We start from the raw sequence: 23,846 nt of genomic DNA, 5'->3' as shown, positions 1-23,846 counted from the left end.
GGGAAGCAGCAGTTGCATATGTGTCTGTACCCTAAGGCACAAACACCAACATGAGACAAGCTTGTATGGGTCCAGCTGGAACCTATAGTGGATGCCTTCGGATGCCACACAAAGCAACACACTGTCACATAAATTCACAATAGACCAAAAACAAGTAAACAAAAATCAAACATGCCCATGGTGGCCGGGGGGGCACCCAGGAGGGTGGAGGGGCAGGGTGCACGTCAACACCCACATGTGTGGATGTTGAGAAGAGAAAAGAAAACCCTCCATGGGTTCAAGGGCCGCACGGCTAGCATGGATCGGGAGAGCTTTCGCTGCTGCCACCACCGTCTGGTGTAGCATTAGAAGGTGGTAGTGGTAAGGAAGGTTCACCACGCATAGCCCTGGCCTGATTCTCCATGGCAGCAGCCATGCAGGACTGAGATGATCGCATCTGTAACATGATGGCTCATAGGTCCCCATGCCTTCACGGGATGCACAGAGTTCCTCTGAGATGGTATGAGTCAACTGTTGCATCTGCTGCTCAGACCGTCTACTGCGGGCTGCCTCAAGTGCAGCCAGTGTAGTTCTGAGGAACCTATACTCTTCCCTCAGTGCGTCCCTGTGGGCCCGACCCTCTGCAACCAGGGATGCCTGCAGAGCCCTGAGTTCTGCCTGTCGGCTCCTGTTGCTGGCCTCCATGTGCAGCCTGTGTTAGCGGCATATGGACCGCAATGCCTGCTGCTAGTGCGCCACCTGTCTTTATGGGGGATCATGGAATTACCACCCTATCCATGCCCTGAGCCATCACCTCATATGAAGCACCCTGTTGCCGTGCACCACCATACATGGACTGCTCCCACACAGTATTGCCAGCTGCTACACAGCCACCGCATTGGGGGACCGCACGCCTGCTTGGCCCAAGGAAACCTGTCCCTTGATGTGATGGCACTGTCTGTGGCTGCTGGACTGCATCCCTCCTCGATCAGCTGTTCCAGGACCAGGAGCCAATACTGTGGAGTGCAACCCTACAGCCGTAGCCACCACAGACGGACGGACCAACACTGACTGGCCCTGTGAGGGGTCGACCCCCCTGCAGACATTTGGGACACAAGAGCACCCACAGTTGATGCACTCACCTGTGACAGCACAGAGGAATCCATATCCGGTTTAGCACCAGAGCCAAAGGTTTCATCAGAGCCGGACTCAGACTGAGTCTGGGCCAGGATGGCCTGTAGCACCAATGGATCTTCATGGACTACCACACCACATCCTCCACTGGTGGTTGTTAGCGGCTCAGTATCCTGTTCCTCCTCCTCCTCCTCCTCCTCCTCCTCCTCCTCCTGCTCCTCCTCATCTGCATCCAGTGCCTCATCACCTGTACATGTACAGAAAAATACACGAAGACCCATGTAACTAGCATAGCCCACACACATAGGTATCACAATGTTGTCATGCAACACATTAACCTGCCATGTGACTCATGGCACAAACTCCTGCACATACGCAGTGTCAATGGAAGGGAAGGGTAGCATGACAGCAGCCATGGACGTGTGTGGAAGGGCTCAATACCACATGTACTGCGTGGTGCATAGCATCTGCTTCACACACGAGCACCTGACTGGCATAGTTCAGTCACCAACATCACTGATGCAAATACACAGATGCCAGGTAGCATAGCCGTGCCTGAACTGTCACACAGCAGGGGACAGCACTTGATGACTACTGTCCCACAGCCATGTACAATGGATGTGACATGACATGACATGTAATTCAAAAACTCCAAACACACAAGTGTCACAAGGTGCACCTATGCAAGGGTGGTGGAATAGAGTGAATCCAGACACACATATCCCATGAGGCCAGGTCACATTGACATCACACAAGCAAATAGGCACAGTGAAGGGAAGACGTGGGGTTTCAAGTGGGAGTGGGCAGTGCACTACATTGGAACGGCTTCCAATTTAAATACAAGTACATAATCAATAATAAAAAAGTGGCGGGCTGGTGGCAGTGGAAGGGTAAGTGCAGACATCAGGTGTCAATTGCTGCTAGTGGGTTGTAGGAATACAGTAAACAGTAGTGAAGAGATTGTGTGGAAATGCTATGAACGCTGAAGTCCACACGTCCGTCTTCTGTAACTCGAGCGTGTAATGTCTCCTGCACACTACTTTATTCCGATCCGGAGCGCCAACCCCCAACGTTCAGCGGGTGTCATGTAACTTACGTGCTTAGGCCCTTTCCTCTAATTTCCTGCTAACGTCTGTTTCCGCACGTGCAGATTCACTCTGTTTCCGGCTGCCCACGCGAGTAACAAGGAAGACTCACGCTCCTACCTACCAGCCAATTTACCTACCTCCTCCTGCCCTGAGCTGTCTCCTACGAGCCATCTGCTGCTGCCTGACCACTATGTGTGCCTGCTGCCCACGTGCCCTGCAATTTTGGTGCCTGCTGTACAGCCATTGCCAGTGCTCCTGTCTTTGGACCAGTGACCTCCTCTGCTGATCCAGAAGACTCCCAACATGCCAGACCACCGCTCCACAGCCCAGCCTCAGGACCGCCTTGCCCACCCACACCTGCCTCGGGGGTTGCCATGTCTGGACCAACATCTTCTTAGGCAAGTGGCAAACCCCCGGCACCGAGGTAGAGGGCTCTCAGCTTCAGTGCCCGATAAATTGACATCCTGGTGGAGCAATTGCTGGGGCATTATGATGCCCTCTTTAACCCACCAAAGCAAGTCAGCAAGGATGGACCCGGGGACTACATCCATGTGCAGAAGCGCTGCGAGGACTTCAAAGCCAGGACCCACAACAAGGCCCGGTGCTCCCTCCAGGCTGGTGACAACCAAGTGGGACGCCGGGGCCGGTTGACCACCAACAACATGCGGGTCCTGTAGCGGTTCTACCCAGCGCTGCACGCCCAGGTCATGGACTTGCAGCTCCGTCTGGAGTCGACTGATAAGTGTTCATGTGTTGATGCCCTCAACAGTGCATGTGCATGTTGATGTGTGGTTGGAGTGTGCACCTTGACATTATAGCAGGTATGCCTCTTGTATGGATGTCTGTGTGCATTTCCCAGACAGTGCTGCATGTGTTTATTCAAGCATGTGTGATATCAACTGTGTTACCGTTGCAATGTGTGATGTGCTGCAGCATGTAACGACATGCACTTGGTCGCTTACATGTGTCTGACACTTAGCCGTGTGAGAGGTGTGACACATGGGTGCTGTCATCAACATCATGGACATGCATGGTGTACATGTTCATGTGTCTGAGATGTGAGTGTGTGACTGGCCAACACTCCTGGATGGATGTAAGTGGAGCATTTGAATGTGTGCTCTACTCCTGCTGCCTGATTGACATTGAGGGCACTATGATGTGATAGCTCTGTGCACTGCTTCAGGACTGTCAGGTGATGTGTGTGAATGACATGTGTATGCCCATGATGCATGTTAGGAGAATGCACAATGTGTAGGTGCTGACAGTGCCTTGTGCAAGGATGTGATTGTGTGTTGTGAAGGACAGACATGTATGTGTGTGGGTGTACATTGCACATACCTGTGTGTTGTGGAGGGATGATGATGGTTGTGACCTTTGGCTGTGTACTTCATGTGCATATGTTTTGTGCCAAACACACATAGGTTCAGTACCCTGATGTTTGTGTTATATGTCTCCATATCCATAGCAACATTGGAAGAAGAGGGTGGAGAGGGTGCTGTGGAGCAAGGCAGCAGGGATGCCTCCACCAGGCACAGACGCAACGCCCAGTCACGCTCCCAGGTAATTTCATCTTCGGTGAGCAAGGAGACTGGTGCCGCGTCAGAGACAACGGGAGGTCCAAGAGGGCGAAGGTGGTTGTGGACTCCTCAGCAGTGGGACGGAAAGGTGAGCTCACACAGGGGAAATCCACTGCGGAAAATGGTGGGGAGGCATCTAGGTTGGTGGGGTGGCATCCAGGTTGGTGGGGTAGGAGGAGGCTGCATCAGCCCAGTCCATGGGGCCTGCCAGGGTTGATGATGTGAGTGTGACTGGTGCAGTCCAGACTCAGGGGCAGGAGGCAGTGCAGGTCCCGTTGAGGTGCCTGTGCCTATTCCTGCCCCTGGGTCTGCGACTGCACCAGTATGCACATGCGGGCATGCTCCAGGCCGGACCCATCCGAAGGTGGTGGATGTTTCCACACAAATGGAAACACCAATACCTGGGGATGTCGCCATTTGAGACAGGGTGGAACCGTTGCTAGCCGGTATCACGAGGCGTACAGGCACCATTTGTGATGATGTGCAGGCTTCTGATCGGGGAATTGCACATCACCACAATGAGGTCTGGCGTCTCCTGAACTGGCTAGCTGAGTTCCTGGTCTTGAAGTGGATGCATGGGCTGGCCCCTTCCTCCTCTTCTTCTTCCTCCTCTGTGCACCAGTCGTCCTCCCTGCCGCCTTCCAGCCCAGATGACACGAGGGACCCCTGAGTACCAGTCCCACCCCCGGTGGCCCATCTGGTGGAGATCCCATCCCTGCCAGAGTCGGGAGTCGAAGTTGGATCATCCGAGGTGGCCACCCCGCCAATCCAGCCGACGACAGGAGCTGTGGCAATGGAGGGAGAGCAGGCACCAAGCAGCGGGGCACATGCACGACAGCCCCGAGTGATGTCATCATCCCAGAGGCTGTCCTTAAGGAGCATGCACCAGGCTATTTGGCAGCAGCAGGCTCGGAGTAGGAGGCTACAGTACTCAGGGCATACCATCTCAGGGAGGCAGGTATCGGGCATCAGGCAGGATGCAAATGTGGAACTTACCCAAAGGAACTTACCCAAAGGATGTCTTCTGTGTTGGAGCGGTTGGAGCGGCAAATCAGGGCAGAGCGGCAGCGGGCACAGGAGGCAAGACTCACCATGGCCAGGGCTGAGATTTCATTGCGTCGGGCAGAGAGACGGGCTGAGGTCCTCGAGGAGACTTGCAGGGAGTGGGCGGGGCCAATGTTGAAGTCCATGCAAGCCCTCGAGGTGAGAGCGGAGGGCCGCCTGGGGGAAGTGGACGCAGAGTCCGATGATGACGTGGCCGAGACATTGAGAGAGCATGGTGAGGAGAAGGACTAGCCTGCTGCCTTTGTAAATAGTTCTTGAGACATAAGATTCCTTTTTTTAATGATTTTGAGTTTTTTTAACTATACTCCAATTATTTGTATATAGTTGTTTGTGTGTGATTTACCTTTTTATTTTTTTAATGATTTGGAGTGCTGTTTGGACTTTACTTCATGTTTATTTGTACATAGTTTACTGGTGTTGTATATTTTCTGTGATCAACATGTCGGAATGCGTATTTTTTTTCTCATTTTGAACAATTTTTTGTAAGACTTTTATGGACATGGACCTAGTTTAAGACTTTTACTTTTTTAGTGTACATAATTGGAAGTTTCGTTTGGACATTTGAAAATTTTCTTTATTTTCCAATGTACATATTTGTAGTTATGTTTGACATGAATACAACTGGATAATATATTTTGATTTGATTACTCACAGTAATGGCTTCTCTGACTTTTTTCCCCAAAATGTACTGATTTGTTTCTCTGTTTGGTGTCCCAGGTAAGGACCATTGTTGGTCATGTGTGTGCTTACTTTCATGCATGTGTCATGTTTGCTATCCATTTACATGTTGCAGTGACACATGTGCATGACCAGTGGATGTGTGTGAAGGGGGAGTTTCGGTATGCACAGGAAAGTGTCATTTGCTTTCACATGTGCACCATCACTGTGTTTTGGTCCTTACTGTGTTTGGGGGAGGTTGTGGGGGGCCGTAATGATTGGAGTGTGAAATATTCACGATATTTGACCAGGAATTGCTTGATGCAGTGTAACACAAATGGCATCCTTTGACCTTCATCAGCATGTGTTTGTGCTGTTTTCATTGTCTGTGCTGTGGTTGGGCATCTTGCACTGACAGTCAATTTTGCCATTTCTCTGTTTTTACATTTTGGCAGACAAATGCAGCAGTCTCGGTGGGTAGCGCCCTTTCTGATTGCCATGTAGTCATTCAGAACTTGAGTGACTCCTCTTTGCTTGTGCCTTTGGTACTCCTCTGACCTGCTGAACTCCTGTCAGAATCTGCAATGGTCACGTGGCTGCCCTCTGAATTTGGGCAAAGGTCCCCTTGAACGCCACTTGCACACCCGCACTGCCTCCCTAGCATCCCCCACACATGCACTGTTATTATGCATGGCAACAGCCACCTACCTGCACTTTACACATGCTGTCTGCACTCAGGCTTGGACTTGACACCAGCTGTGCGCATTTTCTTTATTTTCTACATTGTTCTATTTGTTATGGTGTCCTTCGCATTTACTGCACTGCCCTTCACCCAAACCCCCTTTCTCCTTCCCCACTTCCCATGTGTTAGGGAGAATTCTCTGTTTAGGCTGAATTTCCTAACCTAGTGAGTCCCCCAGCAGCTCCCAAAACTGGCCTATGGGATCTACTTTCAGTCAAGGGTCACTACCCTTGTGGCTCCTGCAGTGTCTGCACCTTCACCAGAAAAATGAAAGATTTCAGAATAAACGAACGAATATGGACTTTGTCAAACCTTACCAATTGCAAAACTAAGAATGTTGTTTATTGCATTGAATGCCCTTGCGGACTAAGGTATGTTGGACAAACTAGCAGAGCAGTACATGTTAGAATTGCTGAACAGCGATCGTGCATAAGATGTAAAATTGCTACGGCACCTTTAGTCAATCACTATCTTACTTTGAAACACTCACCCAACAACATACTATGGTGGGTCTTAGAAACAGTTCAAAACTCCACCAACACACAGAAATGTTTGTTAGACAGAAAGGCTCGGTGGATCTTTGTCAGGCTGAGAGGTCCTGTATCCGCGGAAGCTGCTGAACCCCCGACAATCCCCCTGAGATGTATTTCCCAGAACTAGTTTTCAATACAGCTCTGTAAACTACACCCCAAAGGGAAAGGGGGAATGGGACAACAAAACAACACCAGGCAGACTGCGTCAAGGCTAATCAGTGCTGAACCTGCAGAGGATAAAGAATAACATATACACTTCCTTAATTCACTTACTTAACCTTATGAATGGGAAGACATTAATCCTTAACTAATAATTGAGAATCCTACCTGGTTCTTCTCTTGAAATTTCTTAGAGAAGCGGATAAGAAGCTGAAAATCTCTCTTTCTTACGATACTTGAAATTCCCAGCAACTTCTTACATTAGGCAAAACTGGAAGTCTTAGTTCTTTGTTTGTCTTTTTTCCAACATGCACTGGTAGTTCAATTAGATTGTCTTTAAAATGTTCTTTCTTGTCATTTCAAAACTTTTCAAACTATTTATAATTATCTTGAGTCTATGAATCCTTGAAGAAAGAGGAAACACGTGCTAAATGCACACGCAGGTTATTTCCATTTAAATTATCGATGAACTTCACATAGAAATCTTCCTGGTTGAAGAACACGCGCAAACGGATGAAGACGCGCGATCAAAATAACCCACATGCGCAAAAAATCCACACGCGAAATAATCCACACGCGCAATAATGTTCTCCTGCGAGACACGCGAAATAAAAACACCCGCGCTATTGAGTTCAAGCGCGACGAAGTGATTCTCACGCGCAAAATCACTCGCGATGGAAAAAACACACGCGCACTCACATGGCACGCGACGAACAGATTCTCGCACTTTGTTCACCCGCGCTAAAAATCACACGCGCTTTGTATTTCACACGCGCTTTGTACACCCGCGCTAAAAATCACACGCGCTTTGTATTTCCCACGCGCTTTGTATTTCCCACGCGCTTTGTATTTCACACGCGCTTTGTAGTTCTCACGCAGCGTATAGTTTCTCGCGCTAAGGATCACCCGCGCTATAAAATCGCACGCGCTCTTTAGTTCACACACAGCGTATAGCTTTTCGCGCAAAGGATCACCCGCGCAATAAAACACACACGCGTTTAAAATTGCACGAGACCAACCTCTACTTGCGCTCGGAATACACACGCTAGAAAGCACACGCTCACTTGAATTCGCACGCGACAGAATCTCACGCTAAGGAACACCGCACTGGAAACACAAGCGCACTCCGGTAGTTCAATAGTTTTAGTAGAAACACTACTTTTAACGAATTTTCAAGGAGAATGTTATTAAGATGAACAGATTTACAGTAAAAATAAAGTCACTTATCTCCTGAGCGAATTCACAAAGATTTCCTGCTTTTCCTATCTTCAAAAACGAATTCCTGCCAGCTGAAGACTTCTCCTGAAACCCCCAAGAAAGTAGCCGCTCAACTGCTGAGATCTGAAGGATAAAATCCACCAGGCCTAATACTAAAGCAGGAGCAGCCACTGAACACGTCCTCTCAGATGGGGTTTTGATGATGAAAGGCACAGAGTGACAGTTTAGAATGTTCATTGTTGTTCAGCATTGTCTTCTAGCCAATCAGAGCTGTCACTGTGAGGCTCCATCTTGCCTTGGGTCAGAACCAGGATTCTGAATCAACAAGTTAAGGCCTAACCAACTATAATGGAAAACTTCCCACCCACACAAAGCTAATCTGAAAAGGATAAATAATAAAAAGGAAACTTGAATAAGAGAAGGAAACCTGACAATCTTTCGATTAGGCACTCATACCTATGGATTAAATGAGGAATTTATTCCACCACTTTAATTTCCCCTACACTGCCACTGTACATGTCTTCACATTGAGTCACACGTGTACTGCCTCTTTCTTTTTAGAGGCTCTACACTAGGCTTCATTTTATTCACTGAAGCCATCTTGTATGCAGCATTGACCTTAAAGGGTTAAGCTTTTTGAACTTCCCAACATTTGGCTGCTCTGCATACCTCCATTTTATCTAGTCGCCTTCCTCACACGACTCATAGGAGCTGTACCTGCCATCAATTTACGATTGGCACTATGTTGCAGTCATCCATGATACACTAGGCGCCATTACATTTAATGAAGCCTTTCCTGTGTGTAACACTGACCGTAATGGCTTAGGCATCTGGGTCTAGCCCCCATGGGGCTATGTTGCATACTTTCACTTCATTGAGTCGCTTTCCTTACGCGACTCGCAGAAGCTGAACCTGCCTTATAAATGGCCGAAGGTTGTAGCTTACCAACATGAGCGTGGCTCCGTTTCGCGTCGGTGCTCCGTTTCGCGCCGGTGACTAGGGACTAAGCACGGCTCCCTTCGAGCGCGTCTGGATTTCTGGAGTTTGTTTTTGTCCATCCTGCCAAGAGTGAGACTCTTTTCTCCCACTCTTGGACATGAATGTGGTTGATTCCTGTGAATGTCAATGTGTTCTATGGGCTAATGGGTCTTTTACTCCATAGGGTCTCATGTGTTTTTGCTATGTGTGTTACACCGCACCCTCCGTGCCGTAACACAGGGGCGTCCTAGAGGATCCCCACCATAGACTCCATACCCCGGGACTGACTACTGTCTCCCAGGGCATGTAAAGTCACCATTGGCTTTACTAGACCTAAATTTACTAACAGAACTAGTACAAACCATCCTATTGTGGACGTACTAATAGGGGTAATTCAATTACCCCTGGGTCTGTTATTCGAGGGGGCACTGTCCCGTCCCCCCTCGTCGAGTTTTGGCTGGTGGCAGTGGAAACTACTTGTTATATTCGACCCCAAATACAACTCTATGGGATTCCTCCCATTGTTGGAGGCTAATACTTTTTCCCGTTAGTCTCTAACATACCGCCGGTTTATTTGTCTTAAATAAATCTACCGGTCGGTATTTTCTGCCAGAACTCGGTTTTTAAAATGGTGTCTGTGTTCACCTCTGTAACTCCGAACAAAAGGTTGAGCCCTTTGTTCCACTTTTGGCGGGCTTCTACACAGAGGCCCTCCAGAGTGGTGCCATTCTTTCTGGGTACCACAGGGGGTGTAGGAGGGGGTTTAGGCACCCTGGATTGAGTTGCCTTGCCAACTCAAGTCGCACTCTGGTGTGATTGGCCCAAGTGGTGAGCCACCCCGCTCACCACTTAGCATGTTTTGATTGACAGCTAGACTGAATGAATGGCGGTTTTCTGCATAAAAGCAGGGCTTTTGGGACTGGATCTGCAGAAGTCGTCACAGGACCTAAGAATCCGACGAGTGTAAAGCTGAGCCGACCTGCAACGCCGACACCTCCGGTGGAGCCCTGCTGAACTGACTCACCACTTCCCAACGACAGTGGAGATCTCCCGACTGGAGAGTCTTCTTCCCCTGACTGGTGGGAACAACCAGTCCCTTTGCTTTTTCTTCGCTTCCAGGGCTTAGTGGTCGAATTGCCCATGCTGAGCACCCCGGCAACCAGATAGCCACTAGCCCGTACCGCGACCAAAAGGTGGTGCCTTGTGACAGAGCACTCCGCGGCTGGTCTCTTCCCTGGTGGTGCAATGATCTTCAACTTTCCTTTGATGACAAGATCATCTCAACTCTTGGCAAAGCCCAGACTTGCATCCACCACCAGGAACAACTCCCCCCGCCGGAGCTGTCTCTTCACTTACAAGGTACCGTGTCCGCCTGGCTGCCCTTGTGACGGTTAGCGTGAGGTGTCTTAAATCCTTACCTTTCCATTGGGTCGCCTCCAGACCTTCTTAACTGTTTGTTCTAAACTGGTCCGAACTTTCTGTGACAATTTGCTACAAAGACTCGAAGTGCATTTCCACTGTGATACTTTTTTTTTGGGACATATCGCCTTGCCTCTCTCCGAGTGGGCCTGGCCTCTGAACTTTGTGATCCACAGTAGACCCTGCCTTACTTGCCTTGCATTTGCTTCGTAAAAGAGTTGGTACCGAGTTGGTTTCATACCCTGCCTCTTCCCTCCCGTTCAAACGAATATTAGAGTGCCATCTAGGTTAAAGCATTCACCTCTGTCTGCAAATAAGTGGTGCCGTTGAACCTAGACTTGTCGAAATATTGTTAGAGGAGTGAGATACTTATAGTAATTGTAATTGAAATTGTTTGCCGTATTAGTGCCAGTGTGTTTTTTCATAGATGTGTTTTTATAAATACATAACTATATATCTTTACACCCAAGCTCTGTTCCGTGTCTGCTTGTTCTACTGTGTAAATTGCCCTATTTTGTATACTCCACATACTGCCTAACTCTTCTTGAGGGAAGTCTGACTGCTCAGCCACAGCTACCAAGTGAATCTGTGTGGTACAGACTGCTACCAAGTGGGTTTACTGCCAAACACCTGTAGGCCTAAATCTTTTGCAGTGGTCCCAGAGGGAACTGCACAGGTTTCCCCTTAACACCATGCACTGGCGCAATCTCAATGTCACCTGCCCTACCAAGTTTGTTGTCTCTGTCGTCACTCGTCACTGTCTTCCACATCCCCGGACTCTTTGCGGCCTCTTACACTTGTGTATATGTGCATTATGATTGACATGTCATTTGATAAGATGTCATGTCATGTCCTTCACACATGCAAGGAACAGTGATGTGTTTATTAGGTTATCTGTTCTGGTAATGTCAGCTCATTGTGGCTCTCGCCCTGACACACCTGGGCTGTGTCTGGTCATGTGACACACATTGAGGGTGCTTAGGATTCTGTCACTCTGTGACTATTTTGACATGGTGATTATTTACATTTGTTTGTCACATGGACTGCAGAGCCTCACTTTACCATTCAGTTGTGTGATGTGTATGTTGGGAGATGGTCGCAGACAGGAATTGTGTTTGAGCAGCTGCCACACTGAAGGAGGTGGCACAGGTGTATGCATTTATTACTGTTTGCAGGGTATTCTTTTTTACAGGAGGTTCAGGGTGGTGTCACTACACGGCAGTCAAGATGCTCGACACGCTATCAATGGAGTGAACATGAGTCACACTTTCTACATCCAGCATGTCCGGTCGGGAGGGGGCTGCCTGCGGGGTGGCTTCACGGGTGATGGAAGCTGGGGGGTCCCATGTGGTGTGGGCTGTCTGCGGGTGGGTGGCGTCATGGGTGATGGGGGCATCCCTTGTGGTGTGGTCTGCATGCAGGATGTGGTAATGGGTAATGGGAGGTCCCATGTGGTTTGGACTGCTTGCAGGGTGGGTGGCATCATAGGTGATGGAAGCTGGGGGGTCCCATGTGGTGTGGGCTGTCTGCGGGTGGGTGGCATCATGGGAGAAGGGAGCATCCCTTGTGGTGTGGGCTGCATGCATGGTGTGGTAACGGGTGATGGGGGCTGGGAGGTCCCATGTGGTGTGGGCTGCTTGCGGGATGGGTGGCATCATGGGTGATGGGGGCTAGGGGGTCCCATGTGGTGTGGGCTGCATGTGGGGTGGGTGGCTTCACGGGTGATGGGGGCTGAGAGGTCCATGTGGTGTGGGCTGCCTGCAGGGTGTGGTCATGGGTGATGGGGCTGGGGGTACCATGTGGTGTGGGCTGCCTGCGGGGTGGATGGCATCGTGGATGATTGGGGCTGGGGGTCCCATGTGGTGTGGGCTGCCTGCGTGGTGGCGTCAAGGGTGATGGGGGCATCTCTTGTGGTGTGGGCTGCATTCAGGGTGTGGTCACGGTTGATGGGGGCTGGGAGTTCCCATGTGGTGCGGGCTGCTTGCGGGCTGGGTGGCATCACGGGTGATGGGGCTAGGGGGTCCCATGTGGTGTGGGCTGCATGCGGGGTGGGTGGCTTCACGGGTGATGGGGGGTGGGGGGTCCCATGTGGTGTGGGCTGCCTGCAGATTGTGGTCATGGGTAATGGGGCTGGGGGTACCATGTGGTGTGGGCTGCCTGCGGGGTGGGTGGCATCATGGGTGATGGAAGCTGGGGGGTCCCATGTGGTGTGGGCTGTCTGCGGGTGGGTGGTGTCATGGGTGATGGGGGCATCCCTTGTGGTGTGGGCTGCATGCAGGGTGTGGTAACGGTTGATGGGGGTTGGGAGGTTCCATGTGGTGTGGGCTGCCTGCGGGGTGGGTGGCATCACGGGTGATGGAAGCTGAGGGGATCCCATGTGGTGTGCGCTGCCTGCGGGTGGGTGGCATCAAGGGTGATGGCAGCTGGGGGGTCCCATGTAGTGCTGGCTTTCTGCAGGGTGTGGTCACGGGTGATGGGAGCTGGGGGGTGATGGAGGGTCCCATGTGGTGTGGGGTGCCTGCGTGGTGGCATCCCAGGTAATGGGGGAATCCCTTGTGGTGTGGGCTGCATGCAGGGTGTGGTCATGGGTGATGGGGGTACCATGTGGTGTGGGCTACCTGGCTACCTGCAGGGTGGGTGGCATCACGGGTGATGGGGGTCCCATGTCGGGTGGGCTGCCTGCAAGGTGGCATCACGGGTGATGGGGGTGTCCCATGTGGTGTGGGCTGCCTGCAGGGTTGTGGTCACGGGTGATGGGGCTGGGGGTACCATGTGGTGTGGGCTGCCTGCAGGATGGGTAGCATCATTGGTGATGGGGACTGGGGGTCCCATGTGGTGTGGCCTGCATGCGTGGTGGCATCATGGGTGATGGGGGCTGGGGAGCACCAGGTGGTGTGGGCTGCCTGCGGGGTGGGTGGTATCACAGGTGATGGGGCTGGGAGGTTCCATGTGGTGTGGGCTGCATGGAGGGTGTGGCCACGGGTAATGGGGGCTCCCATGTGGAGGGGCATGCATGCAAGCTGTGGTGATGGGGGCTGGGGTGTGGGTGTCTCATCAGGAGGGGTCTGCTTCCAGTGCATTTGTGCATGTATTGCGGGTTGTTTTGGAGCGATTAGGGTGTGGCCGGGGTACGCAAAGGTTTTCAAGCGATTTGTCAGGGGTGCATCCGTGGTACGGGATGAGATTTCACGCAATTTGCCTGGGGTGTGTCCGGGGTACGCAATACGTTTTCACGTGATTTGTCAGTGGTGCGTTTGGGGTACACAATGAGTTTTCACACATTTTGGCTGGGGTGCGTCCGTGGTACACAATGAGTTTTCACGTGATTTGTCAAGGGTGCGTCCGGGGTACACAATGAGTTTTCACGTGATTTGGCTTGGGTGCATCTGGGGTACGCACAGAGTTTCCATGCGATTTCGCTGAGGAGGCTGTATGCTGGTTAAGGGATGGCGCGGGGTCTTGTGCCGCGTTTGGCTTTTCACTTGCTTTTTCCTGCTCGTAGGGGCGTGTTGGGGCGTTACTGGCGCAGCTTGTATTTCCCTGCGCCACGGCTACTGATGCCTCGGGAAATCCATGAATACGCATTGGGCAATTGATTATCTGCGCTTGCGCCTTTTCTGCGCAGGATTCTATGAATCGGCCCTTAGTTTGGCAGGGAAGAACATCATGTTTCTGAGGTTCTCTTCTCCTAACTTCCTCTTCAACGCATCAAATGATCATCTCTGCTTCTGGCCCTCCTGTGTAAAATCCAGAAAGATCAGGAAGTTTGAAGTCCCCACTTTGAAATGGCCATTCTTGCATGCCTTGTGAAAAACTAGAGGGTGTTTCACAACCTAGTCGCCGTGGACCCCATGCTCAAGTGACCTGGGGAAGGCCATTGCTCTCGGATCCCAAACCTGGGGGTGGACAAGCGAGGGAGAATCACCTGGGTAGGGGGCCCTCGGGCAGTGGGGAATGTGAGAAACCAGAGGGTGTCTCACCATCTATTGTCCCCATGGATTTCTTGCTCAGGTGGCCACGGCACGGCCATCACCTTTGGAACCAGTCCCTGTGGGTGGACCTGTGCAGGAGGATCACCTGGGTAATGGGGCCTCGGGAGTGGGGGTGGAACACCCAATGGTGAGGCGCTGTGTTCCCCCCTTTTCAACACCATTACCCCATCCTATTATTTAGGATAATATGACTTCCCAACCCCCCCCCCCATTGTTCCACACAAACACTGGGATAAGGAAGATAGATACTGAGAGGATGAAGAGTACTGAGAAACCACACACTAAAACACAGAGGACAGACTCTCCCATTTTGACAACAGGCTGTCTGGTTAGCAAGGACAGGCAAGTTCAGGCAGGCCCAACCCTGACCACACACCTGCAGCACATCAACCTCTCATAAGTGTTTAAAAAGAGCCTGCAGGGGAGGAGAAGGAAGTTGCTCTTGGGAAGATAGGAGGGAGGCTGCAAGGCTGAGTCTGGCAGAGGGTCCCAAACACTCAAGGGGCAAAGCTTGACATGAGAAGGGGCAGCTCAGCAGGGGCTGACAAGGGCCAGGCAGTGAATCAAAGAAGGCCGAGGGGCTTTTCAGCTGCAAACTAAAGCAAAAGAAAGCCAGGAGGGAGACCCATGCTTACGAGAGGCTAGAAGGGTTTGTGACGTGGAGCCAAAGTGCTGGATAAAGCATCCCTTTTTTGTGTCAAGAAATGGGCCATTCTCCTCTTGGATAAACGAGAGAGTTGGAGAGGAGCAGAGAAGCGGAAGAAGTGGAAAGCCTGAACGCAACTGGTGATGAGTGAGTGAATGAAACAAGAGTCCAATTGGCGAAAGGTACCAAAGATAAAGAGTCAAGAGCAAGGCCTTATGGGACTTGTAGTCCAGTTGGGAAAAGAGAGCTACAGAGTAACGGAGTTGTCCGGCAGAGAAAGATTTTCCAGTCGAAAGTCTCCACGAGGTGTCTTGATCTTATAAGAGCGACAACGTGAGTGAAAGAAAAAGTGCGATATGTGAAATGAACTTTGTAATGCTAAATTGAAGAAGTGATCCTGACAACGGTAAACCAAAAGAGTAAAGGATTGAATGGAACTTTTATGCTTGCAACTACAGGTACCAAGGGTCATTGGGAGAGGAGCTAAAAGTAAAAAGGGAACGAAAGTCGAAGTGGTCCTGCGCAGGTATTTGACAAAGCTTCACACATTTGAAAGTCTTTGACAGGAAACAAAGTGTAAAGAAACTTTTGTTAATCATAAAATTTTGGGAAAGGGCACCCCTAAGCATTGTGGTTGAGAGGACCGAGCCCAACGGAGGGAGACCTACTAAGAATTGTAATGTGAACTTTAAAATTGGGAACTTTGTTGAACTGTGAAACCAGAAGAAACCGAGTCGTATTTGAACTGTAGAGCAAGGAGCATTAATTTGGAATGCTAAGTAAGCCTTGATCCTCATTGAGAACTGTATCCTTGCAACCAGAGCCAAAGTGTGTCACCCAGCCAGAGTGTGCCACCTTACCCTGCGCTATGTAAATGTGGCAAAGAGAAGTTGCTCAGCTATTTTTCTTTTTTACATACATATACCTTTTCACAGTTATTCTATAAGTGTAAGGACAGGCATTCGTTTTTTTTAGTATAGGTCATTTTTATTTCGTTTAAAAGACTGACTAGGACTGTGACTTCTTTATTTTGATGGTAGAGGCTACTCCCATCTTAGTATTGGGGCAAGTTAGGAGTTTTCCAACCCCACACATATTAAATAACTGTTTTGTGTCCCCCTTTTTCCACAACCCATCTCACCTCCATCCCGGTTTATTTTATGGGAAACTGCAACTCCCATAATTCCTCCCACCTTGACAAAATGTAATGTGCTATGAGCAGAGCCGAGCGGTTGCCAAGAAGCGGCCTGTGACCCTCCCAGGTGAACGGCTGAATTGGGGAGGATAAAATGAGACATTGGAACTGCCTTGAGCTGCAGGAAAAAGATTAAAGCAATCCAACTAACACGACTGATGAGTTATCGAGAGCAATAAAAATCTGGTCGATGGTAAAGGGAAAGTGACTGTATTTCAAAGTTGAAGGTTGCACGTGTGCCAATAAAACACAAGTGAAGAGGACAAATTTTGAATGGAAAGGATAAAAAGTAGCAGAGTGGTCCAGCGAGATGAAATTGCACCTTCGAAAGTCTCTGTGAAATATAATGGATTTTGAAGGATATTCAAGCGGAGATTAGAGGAAAGTGAAGTAAGTGAATTGTGAAGTCGAATAAGAGGAAAGTGTTAGGAAATATTTCCATTGATGGGTAATTTGCCCTCCATTTGTGAACCCCCCAACATTTTGCTCTTGTCCGACCATCCTAGCCTGACTTTTATCAATGGAGCCCAGCCTTCTGCTGCACTCCACTGGGCTTTTGCTCATCTTGTTATGTGGAAACTGACATGCCCTTCAGACTGTCAGTACTGGGAGACTTTGTCCTTAGTCTTTCACCTTGTTGCTATTTCTTAGCAACATTTTATCAGTGCATAATGTGCCTTGCAGTACATTGCGCTGGGGTGCCTTTTTTATTTTTAAGGCCTTAGTCACCCTCAAAGGATTTTTGGTGAATGTACAAGTGTGTCCAGGACAGAGCTGGTGGCAGCAGTTACCGTAAAAGCATTGTTGACTCTTTTCTATGGTCCAAACCGCATTTACCATCCCCTGCCTTCTCACGCCTTGAAACACTTGTGTATAGGCATGTTATAAATGCCAAAACATATCAAAGGGGCCAGTGCCAAAAACGGCCATACCGCTAGGTCCTTTGTTCTGTCCTTTGGCCATTTTGTCCCTTTGCCATCCCCAGGTCGAGTAGACCTGTAATTTCCTTATTTGGTCATGCAGAACGGAGAGCAAACCGAAGCTTTCACAGGCTTCTGCATTCCTTGTGTGTGTGCGCCCGGGATGTGTGCTGGAACTGTCTAGTTCCAATACACATCCTGGGTGCCAGAATGTCTGGCGTGCTGGAATGACTCGGACCACCGTGGTCCATGATTGGTCCATGATTGGTGCACGTTCGGGATGGTTTAATGGGAGCAGATCTCTCATTGGTTTCTGTTAGTTTTGGCGCGAAGGAGATTTTGGATAAGAGAGGACACCTTACACCCATTCCAGGTCGATCTTCCGAGTTCACACAGAACTTAGTAAAAAAGCCAAGTGTCCTGAACTGAAGAAGCACATCCATGGATTCGCTGGTGACCCGCTGGAAGGTTTGGCACCCAATACCCGCTCTTGTCCCGTCAGAGCCCCTGTTTCTGATCGATCATAGAAGGCCTGCAAGGGTGCTTTGAGCCGTTGGAGTAGGGGGACTAAGTGCTCTCGGCACCTCCTGCTTAACCTGCAAACAAGCCTTTTCAGACGTGTTCCTGGACCACCCAGTGAACTGACCAGCTTGTATGGGACCTTTGCCCTGTAACTGCCGGCGTCTCGTGTTCCGACTAGAGCCTTTGAGAACTGTAAACTCTTGGTAGAAGGCACTCTTCCGCTGAGTTTTGTACACCTAGCATTCCTAGGTGTAGAATTAGGAGAGTCCACCTGAACCAGAGCATACACGATTCTCGAGTTGCCCTGCTGTGGCGATGGTCTTCGTGGGTGCCTTGCTGCTGGGCCCCCCTGTTCCCTAAGATGAGCTGCAGTGGAACTGGCCTGATCCCTACACCAGAAGCCGAGAAACCGCCACTGTCCCGCCACATACTGAGGTCCCGGAACGCAGCCCCGGAAAGCCGGAGAGACGGCCAACTGAGGGATTTGAACCTGCAAACGAACTGGACTTGACTGGCCAAGTTTGGTCTGGAGTGCGCTGAGGGTCGGTGAGTACTTGCATCACTTACCGGTTGCCCTTGGCACCTCCATAGACTTTTACGCACAAGTGTCCCCCGAGGGCCACTCTGCTTTGTTAAAGGTAGCCTGTGCTACCAAGCTATTCCCGATTCTTGGAAATTGCTCTGCCCTCTTCTGCAGATCCTCCTTGAATAGTGGGACCTTATTCTTCATCACCTCACCCACCTTCCGGAGACACTACAGCCCCTTGAAGAAGATCCATTTTGAACTTAATGGCATGATCGAGTGCTCCGGCACCGAATGTACTTTTGAGCGCAAGGCTCCACACTTCTTAGGGACTGGACTGCCTATTAGTTAGGGTTTGATTTTTTGAAGGACTGCCTAAAGTATATTTGCACTGTGTGACCCCTTTCTTTGCAGGTTGTGAATCTCTACTTGTGTAATAATCCTTTAGGCCAATAGTTACTGTACATATGTTTCCTAGTTAGTGTTGTGTTAGGTTTGTTATATTGCTGAAATGTACTTTATTGTTTGAGTTAAAAGGCCTTTAATATATGTATATGCATTTTTGATATATTCACCTGACAGAGTAATTTGTGGTGTTGTTTATTGTGTGTGCTCATTGTGGGCTTTCGATCACCCTCACCCCTCCTGAGACCTAGTCTTGACCACCGCCAATACTACATTGATTGGTCTGGCTTGTCCAGAAGGTTACCCTGTTTCAAGAAACTAGGCTGGCCTTCTGAACCTCTGATACCAGGTCAGAGTTCATAAATCCATCTTAACAGAAAGTGTAACAAGTGAACTCTGAAACATGCCAAGAGGGCAAGAGTAAAATGTAAGAACTTTTGGAAAGGGGCAAGAAGGCAAGTGAAAGAACTACAATTACCAAGAGGCATTGGTAGTTGCAAGAGAAGATTGTGAAAGGAAGGATTCATGCAGGGGTCTGTGTGAATTCCTTGCAGTTTCAAAAGTCTTTGACAGTGAAAAGATACTGTAGATAAAACGTGGGGAAGGGAACCCCCACGAAAGTGAAACAAGACAGACTTAAACCCGGCAGAGGGAAGCCTGTGCAGAACTGCGAGAAATGGTGTGATAATAAAGTGAAACAAGACAGACTCGAGTCTGGCAAAGGGAAGCCTGTGCAGCACTGGAAGAAGTTGAGTACATTTGAACTAAGTATTGATGGGAAGGCGGATGAAGCCTGAGAAAGTGATTGAATTACCAGACGTTGAGAGCCTAAAATTGAACTGTTGAATTGAACCAGCAAGCCAAAGTGTCCAAGACTGATAGAACTGTGCCATCCACCTATATTTTGTTTTTGTAAGAGACTCTCTAGGCCCCGTGGGGTTGAACCTGGGGAAGGGAGTTGGTAATAAAACCATTCTGACATTTCTTTTTGGTGACACTATTTTCATTTTGTTCCCTCAACACATTTGTTATTTTGAGAAGGAGGGCCAGGTTAGGTTTTCTTAGCGTAGGCCTTTTTATTTTGACCAGAAGAATGACTTGGACGCATTTGTTATTGTTTAATGGTTGAGAACACTCCCATTTTAGAGTTAGGGCAGTTAGGAATTCTACCATCCGAATCAATATATTAAATAAAAGTGTTTCGAAACTTGTATCCATTGTGTCTGTGTCTACTGCTTGATACCATGCCTTCCTCACAGCCCCCTGTAGCTCCACAGCCCTACCCTAAAATTAAGGCATTTAGCTACCAAAACATCTGGTGGCGCTCTGGCTGGTTGACATCTTCCTGGCCTTTTCAGTAGTAAACCATTTTGAAAGGCCTCTAATCTTCAGGGTTTCCCGTATCAATTTTTCCAAAAACAGTTCAGTGCTCAGACCCTCCTCTACTTCTGGAATCCCTAGCAATTGGACATTACACCACCTGGGCCTTACCTCTGTGTCTGACCCATGATTTTATTTAGTAGCGTCAACAGAGCATCTTCCACGTCGCTGACTGTTTGTTCCACCTCCGAGACCCTCTCGTTAACTTTTCTCAAGTCAGCTTGTACTAGGGAAACATCAGATCCCACCTCCAAGATCCTATTCTGCAGAGAATCCATAGTCTTGTACAACTAGGAGAAGGTTCTCCAACGTGACGCCCTCCGAAGCGGAGGCCACCACAGGACCATGAACTTGTGCAGCTGATACTTGTCTCTGCATTTTCCCTTTGAAGCTTACAAATTGTTCCATCTTTTGCTGCCCCTTCACTATAGTAGTGCCCTCCGTACCACAACAGTAGATCATACCACACTCCTCAGAGCCCCTACTGCCAGACCTGCAACACATTTCAGGCACAAACCGTTACGATATGACAGCCAGTCAGCATCATTGTCAACTCTTGTGCTTCCAAATAAAAAGGGGGCTTTCCACAGCGAATTCCCACAAATCTACCTCTGAATGCCTGCTGCACTGTCAGCTCAAGCGGTGCTCTCTACCATCCAGGATCTGAAAAAGCCTGCCCAATGCTGTCACAACCTCTATTCCTCACAGCATCCATGGGAGGGAAACTGCCTCACAACCTTCATTCCCAATTCCCTCTTCAATAATCTCCAGCCCCAGAAAGTCTCCCATACAGTGCGATTTTAGGCCTCCCACAGCCTGCAAAGATCTGCTGTCATCAGGCATACTCTCCCACGTTGGTAGCTTCCAGGGCACTCTGAAACATAGTTGTCATCCTACAACAGTGATCCACACATCCAGGATTACAAAAGCCAGTTGGGCCCTTTGTGTAAACGCTGCCCCTGCTTTGAGGGATAACTTGCCCCTCCCAAGATGGCGGCCTGCCGTCAACCTGCAGAGTCCAGAGTATCACGGATCATCATACAGACAATGGGCACCGTCAATCGTCTCACTGCATTGGGGAGATGAGTGGCCCCAAAATCACAGCACTGGCGCTTAAAATGTACAGGATAATGTGAGTTACCGGGTGCAGAGCTCTCACACCCTCATCTGACAGCTCCTGGCAACCCCTCCCCCCAACAACTGCACTGCCTTTAAATTACAAAGTCAGGTGTGAATGTGCTGATTTGCTGTGTCAGAGAAACAGAGGTAACACAATCATTCTCAGGTCGAAGCAAAGACGGAGACAGTTTCATTGTTTTCCAAGACTATCAACAAAGCTTCGAAATTACTCTACCACAACAATCTGACCCACCCACCAGCACAAAACTTTTATTGGTCAAGCCCTCTTGACACAAAACAAAAGTATCCAAGATTCTTCCAGAAACAAAACATAACTGTTAAGTCTAGGGAGGAGGCCTCCCTACACTGTCCAGTTCATAAAGGTGGCCAGACAAGTCTGTTGTCATTGCAAAAGTCTCTTACATGCTGATCCTTGGCCTGAATTCTTCTGGAAAGCTCCTACCAAATGGACATGACATTAGGGTGCATTAGACATTAGAGCCCTAATCCCTCTAAACAAAGATCCTGCCAGCGGATAGCGGGGCTTATGGTGCACCCTCTTTTAAGTGCGGAGGGGGGGTTGGACTTCTGCTCTCTATATGGTAGAGGGGAGGCACTGAGACCCCTGCCAAGACTCTCTATTATGGTAACGTAGTCGAGCAATCAAGGCCTAGCGTCTCAGGAGGTGATGCGAGCTGGTTCTTAAGTACAGTGTAGTCCCCAAGCACCCACGAAGGAATGTCCACACACTGTATCGGTTAAAACACAGTCTTTATATAATTAATATTCAAAGTCATATACACGATCACGATAACTCACTTTGTGCTCCGAAAATGAACAATGGTAAATATGTACAGTTCTAAAGTGGTACCACTAATGTTACTCGATCTTATTAAAGTGCATACAGTCAGAATACATACAGATCAAAATAAACAGGAAACCAGCAGTAGAGAGAGGAAGGAAAGCAGGATGGTTAAGCAATAGGCAGAATACTGGTAACTACCGTTAAACACAGCTCTGTGTGGAGTTCCCCCCACCTGGGCAACCTGTAGAAGAAAGATACAAGCCCAGTCCATATATTGTTCACCCTTAGACTTCCCAATAGTTCTGCAACCCCAAAGTACCTTGGTGTTGTAGCGTTCCGCGTCAGGGAAATCGACAACCCTTCTTGAGTGTCCTCCCTTTCAGGCAGGAGTCACCGGTCGAACGTCCGACCAAGAACTGGTCGAGCTACGACGGTGAAGTGGCCGAGTCGTTCCTAGCGGTGCTCAATGACGGGGAAGCGTAAACGTCCTGCCAGGAAGAGGCGTGTGGGACACCTCGGTGTCGATAGTTCTGGACCGCAAAGAGTTGAAGAACTGTGGCCCAGCAAGGGCGTCGAGTCGTCAGCGTCTCTGTGGTCTTTGGATGTCGGGAAACCCACCGGTGGATGCTCCTCGGCACGTCGACTGTCCGGCCTTCTCCGGCAGGATACAGTGGCGACGATGCGGACGAGAGCATCCTTGGATCAATGACATTTCTTAGGAAACGGGAGCATTGCGGCTCCAGTCGGCGACGGCGGTCGACGATAGTGGCGGACAACAGTCCAGGCGCTTCTCCATGGAGTTCCTCAGCAATCCCCGTATCGGGTCGGCAGCCTGTCGAAGGTCTGTCTACCAAGGAGCTTAGGCAAAGATCTGCTGTGCACGATGGTCCCTCATAGCTCGGGAAGAGGACGCCTTACCAGGTCCTCTCTGGGTTAGGTTCTTGAAGCACAGCAGCTTTCAGATTGCGAAGGAGAGCAACAGCAATTCTTCTCGTCCAGCAGGGCTCAAGGTTAAGCTTCACTCCAGTTACTCATCGTAGTGGACTTCAGCTTCTGAACACGATTCCTAGCAGTGAGAGGTCCCCAGATATACTGTTGATCTCCCATTCATTCCGCTGGGTCGCACTCAAGCATCCAATCACGACTACGGGCACTCATGCAGGCAGGCAACCAATCAGATACACAAGGTATTCAGGCCATTCACTTCTCTCCAGACACTCACAACAAGTTATGTGTATGGGACTAGTACCGAGCCATTCAACACTCCAAAAATGCATTCATACCGGTTTCAGGCAGGGCTGTCTCAACCATTGTGTCAAACACCAGATACTAGACAGTCACAACATAGAATGTATATTCGTCACACACTCCATTCACCCAGGTCCCACCCACAGGCGTACCCACAACATACGGTCGTTTAGAAGGCTCCAGCCAGTCTGGTCGGCACTTCCCCACACTACAATATACGGAACTTCCACCCAACAGCCAGTCAGGAGAAAGGGACAGAGGCTGAGCTTCCCGGGACTTCGGGAAGATCAGGGTAACAGGTGATGGAAGGCAAGAGGCCATGGGGGCCATTTTGTCTCCATCAGGAATCTACCGATTCCAATGACGGGGCCTGGGCATCCCAAAATGGAGGATGCTCAGGGCACCAGTCATTTCAGCACGGAGCTGCCACCAGCCCGTACCCTGCTCTGTGGGTCACACACAGGTGCCCAAAAACATACACTAGGGGCACAGGATTGTACCCCTACCCATGGGTGCATAAGGGTATCCCATGGGTCTGTTCA

General features: G+C 49.6%; 1 protein-coding gene across 2 annotated transcripts in view; it reads right to left on the bottom strand.

Moving 5' to 3' along the window:
• The window catches only part of DYRK4 (dual specificity tyrosine phosphorylation regulated kinase 4), a 1,198,302-nt gene that overhangs the window by 705,241 nt on the left and 469,215 nt on the right, over window positions 1-23,846 (bottom strand). The window lies entirely within an intron of this gene.

This window comes from Ambystoma mexicanum, chromosome 12 (assembly GCF_040938575.1).
Source record: "Ambystoma mexicanum isolate Mex_15411 chromosome 12, UKY_AmexF1_1, whole genome shotgun sequence".
NCBI classification, from domain to species: domain Eukaryota; kingdom Metazoa; phylum Chordata; class Amphibia; order Caudata; family Ambystomatidae; genus Ambystoma; species Ambystoma mexicanum.
Note: the sequence above shows the minus strand (reverse complement) of the source record. Positions and strands in the feature narration are given on the sequence as shown.